This window comes from Bos grunniens, chromosome 7, assembly GCF_055505025.1.
Source record: "Bos grunniens cultivar Pamir isolate PY7600 chromosome 7, Bosgru_T2T1.0, whole genome shotgun sequence".
Classification (NCBI taxonomy): domain Eukaryota; kingdom Metazoa; phylum Chordata; class Mammalia; order Artiodactyla; family Bovidae; genus Bos; species Bos grunniens.
The window spans coordinates 91,330,411-91,346,445 of record NC_141171.1 but is presented as its reverse complement, the minus strand read 5'-3'; the positions used below and the strand labels follow the sequence as shown (position 1 = coordinate 91,346,445).

At 37.6% G+C, this 16,035-nt stretch overlaps 1 protein-coding gene across 5 annotated transcripts in view; it reads right to left on the bottom strand.

Annotated features, from left to right (window-relative positions):
* Positions 1–646: 646 nt before the first annotated feature.
* The window catches only part of LOC147369959 (uncharacterized), a 650,726-nt gene continuing 635,337 nt past the window's right edge, over positions 647–16,035 (bottom strand). For 3 of the 5 annotated variants that reach the window (XR_015168201.1, XR_015168202.1, XR_015168203.1), the window contains one exon: positions 11,620–11,714. The gene's annotated coding sequence lies outside the window, so the exon portion shown is untranslated. Of the gene's footprint in view, positions 1,177–8,882; positions 10,008–11,617; positions 11,715–16,035 lie in introns of those variants that run through there. The other 2 variants (XR_015168204.1, XR_015168198.1) reach the window with 2 other exon arrangements.

Sequence of the window (16,035 nt, the reverse complement as noted above, 5' to 3'; positions counted from 1 at the left end):
TGTAGCTGCTATGTCATGCTGAATAATACAGAAGCATTAAAATGTTATTAGCTTAGATTCTTTCCCCAGCTATGCTGCCCATGGGTTAAATGTTAAATTTTTAGTATATATTCTTTGAGGCTTGACTCTATGCTCGTGCCAATACAGAGAGCTTCTTCTTTTAAGATAAATTCAATACCTGTTTTCCTACAACTTCCTTTTTACAAATCAAGAACATCTATTCACATTTGGTTATTAGTTTAACTCATTTATATTAATAGCTGAAAAACATCTCTATTAAAATTGTACCTTCACTTGTATAACCATTCACTTATTTTTAGATATTCAGAGTAATTCCAGGTCTTTGAAATGATAAGCAAGGGTAAAATAAACCCCAATTATTTATATATATATATATGTGTGTGTGTGTGTGTTTTATATATTATCACTTTTATTTTTATATACTGCTGCTGCTGCTAAGTCACTTCAGTCGTGTCCGACTCTGTGCGACCCCATAGACGGCAGCCCACTAGGCTCCTCTGTCCCCGGGATTCTCTAGGCAAGAACACTGGAGTGGGTTGCCATTTCCTTCTCCATTCCTAAATATGAATAAGCTAAGTCAAAAGATACATGCATGTTAAAATGTGGCATATTATTTTCCAAATGTTTACTGTGAGCTGATACATCATTTATTGTTTAGCCCTGACTCTATCTCAGAGGCAGAGAGAAAAGATAGCTGGGTTTCACCTGCATCCCTATAAAATGCATGGCACCTAAAGATTTTCTGGTAACTTTTGGTCTCATTAAACAGATGTAAATAAAAGTCATCTCAAGAAATGATGTAAGAAGGAAAAACTAGAAAGGGCTGATAAAAATATAAAGAGCAATTAAATTAATAGGGGTTTAATTACATGAACCATAATATATATGAGTTATCCACCACTTCTTCTACCCTTGACCAAAAAAATAAAGTTCAAAGACCCTTACCTCACAGGAGACATTTTCTGAGAGGGGGAATGCATTTTTTCTTCAAAGTCTGATATACATCCAAACAAATGACACAGCGGTGGCTCTGTTTTTAGTTCGCTTGTCAGTATGAGTCCTGTTAACCTATAAGGTGATGCAGTAAAGGATTCTCACCATTTCAGTAGGTTGGTCTGGATGATCTGCTTTCCACTTGGCTTTTCCTCATGTGACCTAAAAATATGTAAGGATACTTCAAATAAATTCCACATTTGAAAATTGCTAAAGGATTGTATCTTTTCAAACCAACATATAAATATTCATATCACTTCAGAAATTAAGTAAAGCAAGGACAAAATCATTCAGAATTGTACACCAAAGCAGATAGCATGTAAAAAGGATAAATCATGTTAATAACATTTAACAGTCCACACATAAAAGCAGCAACGGAAGAAAGAAGGGGGCTTTTCCCCATTTACTTTTATATGCCGTCATGATCAATGGCCAGTTACAACAGCTTATGAAAGCACTACAGTAATGAGAGGTTATTGGTAAATTTCCCCTGTGTGTGGCCAGTAAGCTCTGCTTTTTTATGTGATCACAACCCCAAATGTATCTTATAATGTGACCTGAGCTCTGAAGATGTTTGAAGACTATAAACAGATAGAATGATTACAAGTCCACCACCCAAAGCAAAAAAATGATGTAATGATGATACAAAAATCAAGCCTTACTAACAAAAATAAAGCAGTAATATTGTTTCAATCTGATAAATAACAGAACATTAAACATGACAAAATTCCTGGCGTAAAAGGTTTGAAGTTAAAAAGGAACCTTCTAAATTTAGGGATTTTCTAATATACCATGGTAAGTTAAAGTCTCAGTTTAGTTCAGTCGCTCAGTCATGTCTCACTCTTTGTGACCCCATGGACTGCAGCACGTCAGGCTTCCCTGTTCATCACCTACTCCCAGAGCTTGCTCAAACTTATGTCCATCAAGTCGGTGATGTCATCCAACCATCTCATCCTCTGTCATCCCCTTCTCCTCCTGCCTTCAATCTTTCCCATCATCACGGTCTTTTCCAGTGAGTCAGGGTCTTCCCATCAGGTGGCCAAAGTATCGGAGTTTCAGCATCAGTCCTTCCAGTGAATAGTCAGGACTGATTTCCTTTAGGATTGACTGGTTTGATCTCCTCGTATTTCAAGGTACTCTCAAGAGTCTTCTCCAACACCTCAGTTCAAAAACATCAATTCTTCGGCATTCAGCTTTCTTTATGGTCCAACTCTCACATCCATAAATAACTCCTGGAAAAACCATAGCTTTAATTAGATGGACCTTTATTGGCAAAGTAATGTCTCTGCTTTTTAATATGCTATCTAGGTTGGTCACTGCGTTTCTTCCAAGGAACAAGTGTCTTCTAATTTCACTGCAGTCACCATCTGCAGTGATGAAAGTCCTGCCAAGTGTATTTCCTTAAGCACTGTTATGGAACCACATATTATATATTTCATTCCCAATCTTAGGTAGGGTTTCACAGGACAGGTTTTAACATGAGGCACAAGAGACTTATCAAGAGAGAATTCCCAGCAGAAACTTATAAGGGAGCCAAGAAAGCAAGACATAGAAAGGGGGAGCAGTAAGCAAGGGTGAGATTTCAGATAAGCTCCCACAGAGGTAGCTTCACACTGATCCTGACAGGGGATTCGGGAGGGTATGTTTATCTTAAACTTGTCCTCTCTGCAGGTAAGGGAGCTGGGATTTCATGAGCCAGTCAATCACTGGTTTGTATGCTCCCAAGAGTAATTGGCACCAGTAACTTGAGGACAGGCCACTGATGAGAATTTCAAGTGCATGCTATGAGATGTAAAAGCTCACAGAAGGTGGGCAAAGAGTGTAGATTGTTAGTAGGATCTGCAGGGTTCTGAGTGGAGCACTGCAATTTCAAATTTCATTAGCACCATCCAGAAAAGGTCAAACCAAACACAACCTATTCCAGTCGATCAAAGTGTGTGGGCCACTCAGTTGTGACTCTTTGTGACCCCATGGCCTGGAGCTAAGGAAATAGTTTGATCCAGAAGTGATGTATATTACTCTTGCTCAGAATTCAGTAGACAGAACTAGTCCTATGGACCCTTTCTCACAACCACAACAGGCCTGAAAGCTATATACTGTGGTATGTCTAAAAGGTGAAAACTGAAAACAGTTGGCAAATTAATAACCACCACAGTGCCTAATGAAGTCAATATCTAAACCATGACTTTTAAACAAGGTAAGGCTATAATTAAGTAAAATTATAAAATTTGAAATCACCAAGTCAGGAAAGACACTGCTGTTGCTGCTAAGTTGCTTCAGTCGTTTCCAACTCTGTGCAACCCCATAGATGGCAGCCCACCAGGCTCCCCCGTCCCTGGGATTCTCCAGGCAAGAACACTGGAGTGGGTTGCCATTTTCTTCCTCAATGCATGAAAAGTGAAAAACGAAAGTGAAGTCGTTCAGTTGTGTCCAACTCTTAGCGACCCCATGGACTGCAGCCTACCAGGCTTCTCCATCCATGGGATTTTCCAGGCAAGAGTACTGGAGTGGGGTGCCATTGCCTTCTCCACAGACGGCTCAAAATGACCAAATAATTTCTTTATTATAATGAGTTAAATTCTTTTAGCCTAAAGCAGTAGATTGGAAAGTAACAGATTAGAAATCATATTTGAATGTATTATAGAACTTTAGATAATAAAATTAAAAATTTAAATATCTGGAAAAAAAACCCTATATTAACAGGAATAAGAAGAGAACAGAGGATCTAGAAGAAAAGGTATACATTTCTCAAGGATAAAACCAAAACTTTCAAAAATCCTTCAGGAGGTAGATCAAGGAAAAGAAAAATAGCAGAGAAAACTTGGACTTCTGCATGGGTGAAAGTTTACCCAAATATACAATGTGATAAGATTAAACATATACATGTGGAAATATGAGACTAAAATTATTTTCAGAATGGCACTATTTTTTGTTTCTTCAATTTTACACAACTTTTATGTCCAAATAAATAAAATAGTGGAGTAAAGAAAGAATTCCTAGTCAAAGGTAGTTTTCAGAACATCTATGACTATGCCTTGTAATGCTCAAGAAAGTGTTGCTAATGAACAGGCCTTTGAAATAAAATGTTATTTTAATCCAAACTTTGGCCAGTTTGGAAATCTATACCTTAACAGTACAATATATAGTATAAGAGAATCTAAGAACAAATATAGGAGATTGGATTTCCAAGGCAGTACTGAAGAAAACTGAATCATTTGAATAGACAAACATGTATTATTTTATTGAAGGATAATATATGGAGGAGGACAAATTATTTCCTAATAAACATGACAATATGTTAGGAAGATTAGGCTAGAAAATTTATATTTAGAAACCAAGGGTTTGTCCATCATTCAACTTATTGTCACTTAATTGACAAAACTTAGACTCTACTAAATCAGGTAATATGATCTGAACTTAACTACTGCATGCTGCTGCTGCTGCTGCTGCTAAGTTGCTTCAGTCGTGTCCAACTCTGTGCGACCCCAGAGACGGCAGCCCACCAGGCTCCTCCGTCCCTGGGATTCTCCAGGCAAGAACACTGGAGTGGGTTGCCGTTTCCTTCTCCAATGCATGAAAGTGAAAAGTGAAAGTGAAGTTGCTCAGTGGTGTCCGACCCTCATCGACCCCATGGACTGCAGCCTACCAGGCTCCTCCATCCATGGGATTTTCCAGGCAAAAGTACTGGAGTTGGGTGCCATTGCCTTCTCCGTACTACTGCATAATATCAGTCAAAATATCAATATAGAGAAAAATAAAAATTTAGAGAGGATCATCAAGATTATGCAGTCCACTCATTTTAGAATCTAGATCAATGGTTAGCAATTTTCTTGAAAAAAGGCTAACATAAATAGGAAAAAGCAAAATAAAACACCTCTGCAAATTATTTTTTTTAAATAGCCATTCAAAATAAAATATACTTACATAAAGCCTCATGGGGAAAAATGCATTCTTATAACTGAGATTATTTACTAAAAACGTAACATCAGTCAGAATACTAGCATAGATATCTTGCCACTAAAATATTTATCGTGGCAGTACTGAGATAATCCACTCATTTCTCACCTCTTACATTATATACTGTTTAGAGTTCAGTAGTTGAATCAGCAAATATTTGCCAAGCACTTTTTATTGGTCAGTGTGTTACTATATCATAATTTATCTTGTCCTAGAAACATCCCATTGAGATCAGTATCATTCTCTCCTTTCAAAAACATAGTTATGTGCCTCCATTAAAATAGTGAATTAATTTTTAAGCTTGGATCAGGAATAACCTCAATATAAAGCAACAAGTACCTAGCTCCTTTCGTGTGCCAGGCATTCCACTAGCAGGTCCTGGGGTGGTGGAGATGAGTGAGAAATGATTTCTCCCCTTTCCTCCCTCCACCCCAACCTGGGCCTTTATTATTCCTGACTCTAGAACTTCTTTGCTAAAGCTTGTGCAGTAACTAGAAACCTTTTACTCAGAAGCAACAAGTGCCATCCATTTCCAAGGATCAGGGGCATGTGAACTGAACTGATGTTTTATTATAAAACAGTTTAAGTTGAAGCTTTATAGCCATTTGTAGACCTGACATTGCACCTCACTTCTGACATTCTAAAATCTCTCTTTGCACCAGCTGGCTCATCAAAGGGTGGCATGACTGGATCATACAATATAGCTACTCCTCTCCCATCAAAATGATTTTTATTGTATTATACCATGGCAAGGTGACGTGCTGTACTTAATCACTCAGTCATGTCTGACTCTTTGCAACCCATGGACTGAAACCTGCTAGGTAGGCTCCTCTGTCCATGGGAATTCTCCAGGCAAGAATACTGGAGTGGGTTGCCATCCCTCTTCCAGGGGATCCTCCCAACCCAGGGATCGAACCCAGGTCTCCTGAAATGTAGGCAGATTCTATATTGACTGAGCCATCAGGGAAGCCAAAGAATACTGGAGTGGGTAGCCTACCCATTCTCCAGGGGATCTTCCCAACCCAGGAATTGAACCTGCATTGCAGGCAGATTCTTTACCAGCTGAGCTACCAGGGAAGCTCAAAGTGAAAGTGTTAGTCACTCAGCTGTAACTGACTTTTTGCAAAATGTAGTCTGCCAGGTCCCTCTGTCCATGGAATTTTCCAGGCAAGAATACTGGAGTGGGTGAGGATCTTCCTGACCCAGGAATCGAACCCAGGTCTCCTACATTACAGGCAGGTTCTTCACCATCTGAGCCACTAGGGAAGGCCCTGGCAAGGTCATACCTCCCAATATTTAGGGATTTTACACAAAACAGACCTATGATGCACCTTACTCTGTGATAAATAGGTTTTCCATTTTTCTTCCTTACAATATACAAATATATAAAATTTTGCTACCTGATCCTAGTTCCATGAATAGTAAATATGCTTCTTCAAAGCAATTCATTTCCTTTTATACTAGAGACAGAGATCACATTTCTATTTTCTGATTGGTTTCTAGAAACCTTGGAGTCAAATTTGTGATCTATCTCTAAAAAATGTATAGAATTTGAGGGCAAATATTTTATATACCAACCTCACCCTCAGTTCAATTTTTATGTTTACTTTCCCTTAATCTTGGCTTTTTCACACGTTTAAAATTAATTTCATTCTGTATGAGTATTTATAAGTTCTGATGAATAATTATTGTTATAACTCAGAGTACTGGTTAAATAAACAACTAAAAACTAAACACTCTGGAATTTATTTGCAGGGGAACATATTCCAGAGCTCATGGAACTTATTTGTTGAAAAGGTAGGAAACAGCAGTAGAAATACAAACTTCCAAGCTTTTGGAAATTACTTTTTTGAGTAATGTTTATAAAATAATAAAGCTGTAATTCAGTTACAAGCAGAATATGAATCACAGACATAGACTGAAAACAGCACAGTTAAGTTTCCTGAATTCACAAGAGACACAAGCTGAGCTGCTGGTAGAACCAGTTTCCAGTCTCCCTTGCTCCCATGCTGAGGCACATGACTATTAGTAATATATTAAACGAGCACACTGGAAAATTTGAACAAGAAAGCATATCTATATCTATACACGGTTTCAGTGGCAGATAGAGACACTGGTGGTCTCACGACCACATACTTACTCACAGTGAAGTGAAAGTCACTCAGTCATGTCCTACTCTTTGTGACCCCATGGACTATATAGTCCATGGATTTCTCCAGGCCAGAATACTGGTGTGGGGAACCATTCCCTTCTCCAGGGGATCTTCCCAACCCAGGGATCGAGCCAGGGTCTCCTGAAGTGCAGGCAGATTCTTTACCAACCCATAAGTAGGGAAGCCCTACTTATTCATTGCATAAGGTTTAAGATCCTCTGAGCCTATTTATTCCAAGTCTTACAAAATAGACTAAGAGTCCCATAACAACAGCAACACATAAAGTTCATGGCTTTGAACTCTAAGTTCATGAGCAATCATGTTCATCATGCATATGTGCATGCTTAGTCGCTCTGTCCTGTCTAACATCATGCGACCACATGGACTATAGCCCACCAGGCTCCTTTGTTCATGAGCTTCTCCAGGTAAGAACACTGCAGTGGGTTGCCATTCCCTTCTCCAGGGGATCTTTCTGAACCAGGGAGAACTGGTGGTTCTTACATTGCAGGTAGATTCTTTACCATCTGAGCCACCAGGGAAGCCCATGTTCATTATATATGTGTGTATATATATACACACACACATATACATACACGTACACACATGCACATATATGCACACAGACATATGTGTACATATGTGTGTGTGTTTGTGTGTGTATACGTATATACATACAGTCAGCAAGACTGCCAATAATTAAGCACATTGACTTTCAATTCCTGGTGAATGGGTATGCTACACTTAGCTACTAAATGGGTTGCAGAAACCTCTCACATGGCGGGTGTCATGAAAATAAAGGCATCACCAGGGCAGGAGAGTCAGGCGTGTACATCTTTCCCCATTAACTCCTATTCTTGAACCTAGAGGGCTCAACTACAAATACACTGTCTCTGTCTGTTAAATTTTCACCTGGAAAGGAGAGGAATTATCATGAACACATCAGCAATAACACTGTGCAATGAACACACAGAGAAATTACCCATTTGTGATCTAACACATCAGCATGACGTTTGTCAGTGTAAAACATGAGGGAAACAAACACTTCCCCGGGGAACAGACACGTCAAAAAGGGGGTTTCCCATTTTACAGTTTCTCAATTCACATTTGTGATAATCCATTTTTGATCAATAACTATGGTTTGGAAACACCACAGCCTGTAATTCAGGTGCTGGGGTTCTCAGAGAGAAGTTAGTAGCACTGCCTTTATAAACCTGTCACAGGACAAGCGGGGGCTGGGCTCCAGTTCAGAGCAGTGAGGAAGTGCCTGTGGATTGAGGGTCCATTGCCTGATCTGGAATCCTTCTCCTGAAGTTTATTCACAAGTTGCATAGCTCCCAATCTTCAGTTTATTTCCGGGTAAAATATAGATAGTACAAATGCTGAGGAACAGGATTATTGAAAGGATTAAATGAGATGATGTGTGTAATGAACGCAGCCACTGGATAAGCATTGGACATCATCTAAATAAAATGCTTTGCATGTTGTTTCCAAGTGAGACATTTTAAGCTAAATAATGTGCTTATTTCTTGTCCATGCCAGCTTTACTAAAATTTAAAATTACCTGATATAAAGAATACCTTCACACAGTTTATGAAAGAGTTTTCTCTGTAGATCCTTTCAGTTAGCTTAGATTTAAAATAATAGAATTAAGATCATGAATTCATCAAATATTTTTACACAAGCAGAATTATGTTCACAGTTCAATTTCGAAATTAAAGAGAACACAAAAAAGATCGATGGAGAAAAAACGTCTGACATCTTTTATAACTATTCTTTATTGAAAATTGTATCATTCAATCCATAAAGGGGCTTTAGAAAACCACTTTCTCAAGTTAAACCTGTTCAAATGGGAGGTTTTACTTACATTAATAAATCGAACGAACAGTTTTAATTAAAAACTCATGCTATTTTCAAAATAATGCTGAAGAGTAGATTTCTGATCAATTGTAACTGCCAGATGGGAGATTTTCATAAGCTGTTTTTAATATTTCACTTTCATGAACACATCACTTAAATATGTGACCTACCAATCTCAAATACAAAAGCTATTCAATCACAGTATTAAAATAATGCAATAACTTAAGTACTTTTCTGTAATTTTTGTTTATAGACTTTAAATATAAGGCATGGAATTCAATAATTGAATTAACAAAGCTTTTCACCAAATTACTTTAAGTAAATTTCCAGAGCAAGCACATCAATGAGGAATTATGACATACCTGGGCCCTAAGTTAATGCTGTGCCAAGAAAATAATTCGACAAGCGTCATCGATGATGGCAAATGAGAAAAAGTAATGTATATGTGTGTGTTCCATAAGACTTTTACTTATATTCAGTTCTATGAAATTAAGTTACATTGATATTTATAATTGAATGTGTTAGAGTGAGTATAAAAAGAGAAGGGGGAAGCATCACTTATTTGGGGTATTTTACATGTGTCTAAAAATGACATTTTGGTTTTGCAAAAGATTTTGATATTCATCATTTTATCTGATTCTCAAAACAACCCCATGATGTAAGGAAGCCATTACTTACCCTGCTTAATAAGTAAGAAAACTGAGAAACACAGAGCTTTTAGGGTGGGTTGCCATTTCCTTCTCCAATGCGTGAAAGTGAAAAGTGAAAGTGAAGTCGCTCAGTTGTGTCCAACTTCGCGACCCCATGGACTGCAGCCTACCAGGCTCCTCCGTCCGTGGGATTTTCCGCAAGAGTACTGGAGTGGGGTGCCATTGCCTTCTCCGAAAAATACAACACTGATTACAGAGCCCCAGCCTGGAGCTCCCATGATGGTGCTCTCTTTTTACTTCTTATCCCACGGTTAGGTGGAGGTCAAAGGACTGAATCTAACTTATTGTCATTAGCTCAATGTGAGAAGTATTAGAACCTAGAAAAGAAGGAATAAGAAGAACTCATTTTTTTGCCTTTGTTCTCAAGAAATCATAGCATACAGTTATTTTTTGCTTTTTTCCTCACACACACAAAAAAAACTAGAGCACTAATTGCAAAGTGATTTAAAAAAAGCAATCTTTATAGGCTGACAAAATCAGGTGAGCCACCAACAAACCAAATGAATAGTAACCTTGCTCTTCTCTAGCTCACAAGTGGATTACATCCTCTCATTTTCATTTTAGCATCATTATTATTTATGCTCTCACTTTTTTGGAGAAAGTTATTTTCAAATTCCCTGCCAGATTCAGAAAAGGGTTGGAAGATTTTCATAATGAGCTACACTAGAAATTTTAGAATTTAGCAGCCACATGAAGCCAAGATCAAATGGAGATCAGGCTATAAAACACGGTCACAGCTAGTGAAGAAATCATTCAGAGATGGGAATATCTTCAAAGATGTCCATAAAGAGGGCCTGAGTTTATAATTATCAAGAGAAAAAATAGAATATGATGTTCTTTTTGTGTATTAAGGTCAAGAAAAAATAAAATATCCCTGAAACTAACCCTCAGGGAAGGCTAGATATAATAAATGCAAAGTTTTAAATAGTGTTAACAAGAGAGTTGGACCATTGGAGAGAGGGACTAAAGAAATCTGAGTGCCAAAGAACTGATGCTTTTGAACTGTGGTGTTGGAGAAAACTCTTGAGAGTCCCTTGAACTGCAAGGAGATCCATCTTGAAGGAAATCAGTCCTGAATATTCATTGGAAGGACAGATGCTGAAACTCCAATACTTTGGCCACCTGATGTGAAGAACTGACTCCTTGGAAAAGACCCTGATGCTGGGCAAGATTGAAGGCAGGAGAAGGGGACGACAGAGGATGAGATGATTGGATGGCATCACCGACTCAATGGACATGAGTTCGAGCAAGCTCCAGGAGTTTGTGAAGGACAGGGAAGAACAGAGTCACAAAGAGTCAAATACGACTGAGCGACTGAACCGACTGAACAAGAGTTTCAATCAGAATCAACAAAATCAAACCCCAAATGCCATTTCAGTACTTTTAAGGCAAAATATCTATATTGTGCATTATCATGCATGCTATCTGATTTCCTGTAATATGCTTATGAAATATGCAATGATATTTCCATTTTACAGATGAAGAAATTAAGATGTAATTATTTGAAGTATTTTTCCTAACACAAAAGACATAAGCAGGATAAATTCAGGACTTTGGGAAATCAGTGCATTTGCACTGAACTCCTGAATATGTACCTACACGAGGACAGATTTTAATATGAGATGCATCAGCACATTCTGCAAATACCACAAAGTTTCTTTCTGAGAACTAGTGCCAAGCACTCTGGTGTCTAGAGCATCGAGTAGCCTTCTTGCTGATTCTCTCTGGGGTGATAGCTATGGCTTCCTCCTTCCCACTTCATTCATGTTATAACCAACCCACCTTGAATTCAGTGATTTTCATTTTGACTCAAAAAGACAACTTGATAACTGTTTGCTGACACACACTCCAGGACTATTATAATACTAACTAGTTTTTAAGTCGAGTCTTTGTATTCTCACAGTAAATACATTTGCTATGTTCATACCTTTTATGGCAAAAATACCTTTACTTGTGACTATTTCAATTAATCATTCAATCCCAGGCTTGGCAGTTGTTTTGTAGGCAGCTGTCATATCAGGATTCTGTTAACAGAGAAATTAAACAGAACATTGTTAATCAAATCAGCACTATTTTCCAGCTAATCTTTACAGGTACTGATGGTGGGATAAGAATGATAATTCATTTGGTGAAATCCAGTAAGTTGTCTTTTTACTGGTAGAAAAGGTGGGGATAAAATAATCAAAGAACGCATTGACTAAAAAGTCTTAGACTAAAGCACAGCCTATATGCAATCTGCTATACATTACTGCCTTGAAAGGGTTGTAAGTCCAACTAAGGGAAAAAAGTCCTGGGGTTCCCAGGTGGCTTAGTGGTAAAGAATCCTCCTGCCAATGCAGGAGACATCGGTTCAATCCCTGGGTCAGGAAGATCCCCTGGAGTAGGAAATGGCAACCCACTCCAGTATTCTTGCCTGGAAAACTCCATGGACAGAGGAGTCTGGTGAGCTACAGTCCATGAGGTGGCAAAGAGTTGGAGAAGATTGAGCTACTGAAGCATGCATGCAAGAAAAAGTAGTAGTCTTATCTGAAAAGCCCAGCTTCCATGAGTCTAGAGGGCTGAATGTTTCTATAAGATTAGAAGATTGTCAAATAAACTCTCTAGCCAAGGCTAAGATTTGCTTTGGTATTTAGTGTAGATCAGAAATAACTATATTCAAATTTAAATGAGACATATTTCAAAGTCAACTAGTGGCTATGTGAGATTTTCCAGGAGTATTTGTTCTTTTCTACCAATTCAAATGGTCAATAGTTTGTACAATACAGAAAAGAAAACAATGAGTCTGTATTTTCTCTATCAGGTCACCTACCAGGCATTATTTTTAAATATCTGGCGTGCTCCAGTCCATGGGGTCACAAAGAGTCTGACACGACTGAACGACTGAACGACTGAACTAACCAGGCATTTTATATATGTTTCCTCACTTTAATAGCTACCATTGTCCTGTGAGGTAGGTGTTATTATCCACATTTTCTACAGAGAAAACAGGGTCTCAAAAGTTTGAAAACTTTGCATAAAACCACTTAAATAATCAGTTATTGAGCTATAGTTCAAACTCAAATTTGATATCCAAGTCCATCTATAAGATTAAAAAAATACATTAACATTTTACAGGCCAAAGTACTTTTGAAAAAATAAAAAGTATCTACATTATTTTGCTAAGGTGTACTCTTATAATAAAAAGAGTACCATAAAAAAATACCAAATAATAAGTTATATCCCTCCCATCTGAAAGAATTAATTCAGCGTTTCAAACGTAACACTTAGCTAAGGCATAGTTTCCTCAATAAAAAAATTCTGGCATACTTAATAAAGTAACAGATGCTATCTCAACGAACACAAAATATAAGAGCATTCTTCTTTCACTGGGCATTTGGCAACTTGTAAGGGAAATCAAGCAGCTGGGTCATAGCATAGTAAATTATTTAAAAGTCAAATATGGTCACTTCACACCATATGCTGAAACAAGTTCCAGATGTAGTATTAAAAAGTTTAATGTTTTGAAAATCAAGCCAAAGAAAATGAAAATAATATTGAATACTTATCAAACCAAATGACAAAGAAATCCATTTCTACACTTTGAATTTACAAAGAATACACCAAGGAAAATAGCAAATGTCATCATAACATTTGAAATGTTACTATTAAAAAAAAACAAAAATTTTTGGAAAATTTTCAACCAATGTGGCAGTGGCTTAAAAAGTTGATTATATTTTTATATGTGTAAAACACAGAATATTCAAACTTCCAAAAGAAAATCACTAAGAATATAACAGATAAAATGGCAATAACTTAAACAATTAACATTAAAAAGAAAAACAATATCAAATATAGTCTTGAAAATATTTAAACTTCCTAGTGGCCAGAAAGTGTAAGTTAAAACAAATACCATTTGACATGTAAAATGGAAAAAATAAATAAGTAACTAAATGCCCAAAGTGCTGGTAAAAGTGCAATGAATTCACTATCCCATTCATTCCTGATGACAATATAAATTAGTGCAATTCTTCTAGAAAGCAATTTGGCAAATACCTTGTCAAAGTTGCCCTCATTATTCATAGGCCAATGAATCTAGCCTAAGGAAATCAGCCAAAACATATGCAAAGTTAAATTTAGTAAGGCCCGGCTTTACACTAAGGACAATTAGAAGCAACTTACCATCTAACAGTAGGAGACTGTTTTAGGATATATCACTGATCCACTGGATAAGATATCTGGCTATTTTTAGAATATTACTACTAAAGACTGTTCAAGAATAAATGCTAGTATTTAAAATAAGTATTGCCTGAAGCAAAGTTACATGGCCCCAGTTATTATTATAAGTACACTTTTTAATTGTTTATTATTATAATTATTATCATAGTTAATTATCATGAGTACACTTGTAAATACTTTCTAAGAAACTGAGTGGAATATATTAAAATTCTAATAGTAGTTGGATTCAGAGATGCAGTATTTACATTTGTCCTATTTTTCACATTTTCTGTAAGATGGGTTCTCTATATTTATGTTTTTAAAAGAAGTTACATATGAAAGCTGTTAGAAAAAAAAAATCCTAAATCCTGAGATAAGGAAGAGCATGATCAAAACTGACAGGGACAGACAATAAAAGTCAATAATAAATGTTGTGTTAAGTATTGCCTCTCCCCAGTGGGATTCACATACACTCGTTGATGCCAGTAAGATACGTATGGGATGAGTGAAGGAATTATCTAAGTTAGAGGGTATAGTTAGGTCTAACCTTTAAAACTCAGAAAAAATCTCTATTAGGGCAGGTAACACGAAACAGAACCCTGAGATGCCAGCAGCAAAACCCGGGGAACATCAAAGACTTATGCTAAATTCATATCACCTAGAGTTTGGTAGGGAAATGGGTGCTTTTCAATAAATAAATTGGGAAGTCAACTGAGCTGGGGGTGGGGTGGGGAGAGGATATATATGTAAGTAAGCAGGCAGACAGAATGGCAAATAGAAAAATATGTGTCTCTTCAGTGTCTGAGCATTTTGTACGTAGCCCCACCTCTCCACGTGTTTATAATGTTTCTCGGCACAAAATGACCAGGAAAAAACTCTCATGCAATAACAAACCTGCACTGAGTCCCGGTCTCAATAATTGCTCAGATTATAAAAGTCAAATTGAACGGAACCTGTTGATATGACTTGACAAACCTCATAAAGAAGAGTGTAAAAGTGACTGATACTGGGTTTTGGAAATGTTCATTTCCCTCTACATACAAACCAAGTGTTTCTTAGGACTCATGTGATATCCTGGAAACCTGGGAGTCATCTGAGTCATTAGCCCAGTGATCTGTTGTCTCCACCCACTCACTCTCCCTGCTCTTGCCACTTCCGGAGAATATCAATAACGCCTACTGTTTGTTGAGCCACAGTGCCTCCCAGGTGGCAGGCACTTTGCGTCTGTTATCTCGTTTATTTCCAACCACAACCTTGTGAGATCCGGCTGATGGCCCTCAGAAGGCTATCCACCGCTCCCGAAACCCACTAGCGGAAACAAACACAATTTACGATCTGCACGGTGATCTCACACTTCCTCCCACACGTGATCCAAAAAAAGGTGCCAAACCAGACACAGGGAGTAGATTATCGTAGCAGAGAGAAAACAAGCCAAAATGTCACGAGTCCATTGGGTGCTGCTGTTGGTTCCTGACTCTGGTGTTCGTAAGTTGGGCGATCTCAGTTAAGTCATTGCAACTCTCCAAGCCTACAAACCTCATATTCACTATTCACATCAGAATGACCACCATTTTAGTCATTTTTTTTTTCTATTATTGTAACAGCAGCCTATATCAGATATGCTTAGGCAAAAGGTAAGATGACCAGAGTTATACAGGGTTGTTGTTGGAAATGTAGCTGAATTTCTCCAGAATGTTGGACCAGAAATTACCATGTATTTAGGAACATGAACTACTCCTTTTGGAAGTAGACACTCCAAAACCCAGGAGAAAGCCTAAATTAAACCCTAATTTTGCCATTTAATTATCTCATCACTTAAGTTGATTTGCTAATAGTGCTAAACATAGTCTGTGATCCAAGGTAGGCATTCAATAAATGGAAGCTGTTTTATCATGATTTTTATCATTGGGAATAATTCAATAACAATCAGTGATATATTTCCTTCACAGAGCTGTGATAATATATTTGAAGATCCATTAGGCCTGCTGAAGTAGGGGCTTCCCAGGTGGCTCAGTGGGTAAAGAATCCACCTGCAATGCAGGAGATGCAGGCAGATGTGAGTTCAATCCCCAGGTCAGGAAAATCCCCTGGAGGAGGGCATGGCAACCCATTCCTATATTCTTGCCTAGAGAATTCCATGGACACAGAAGC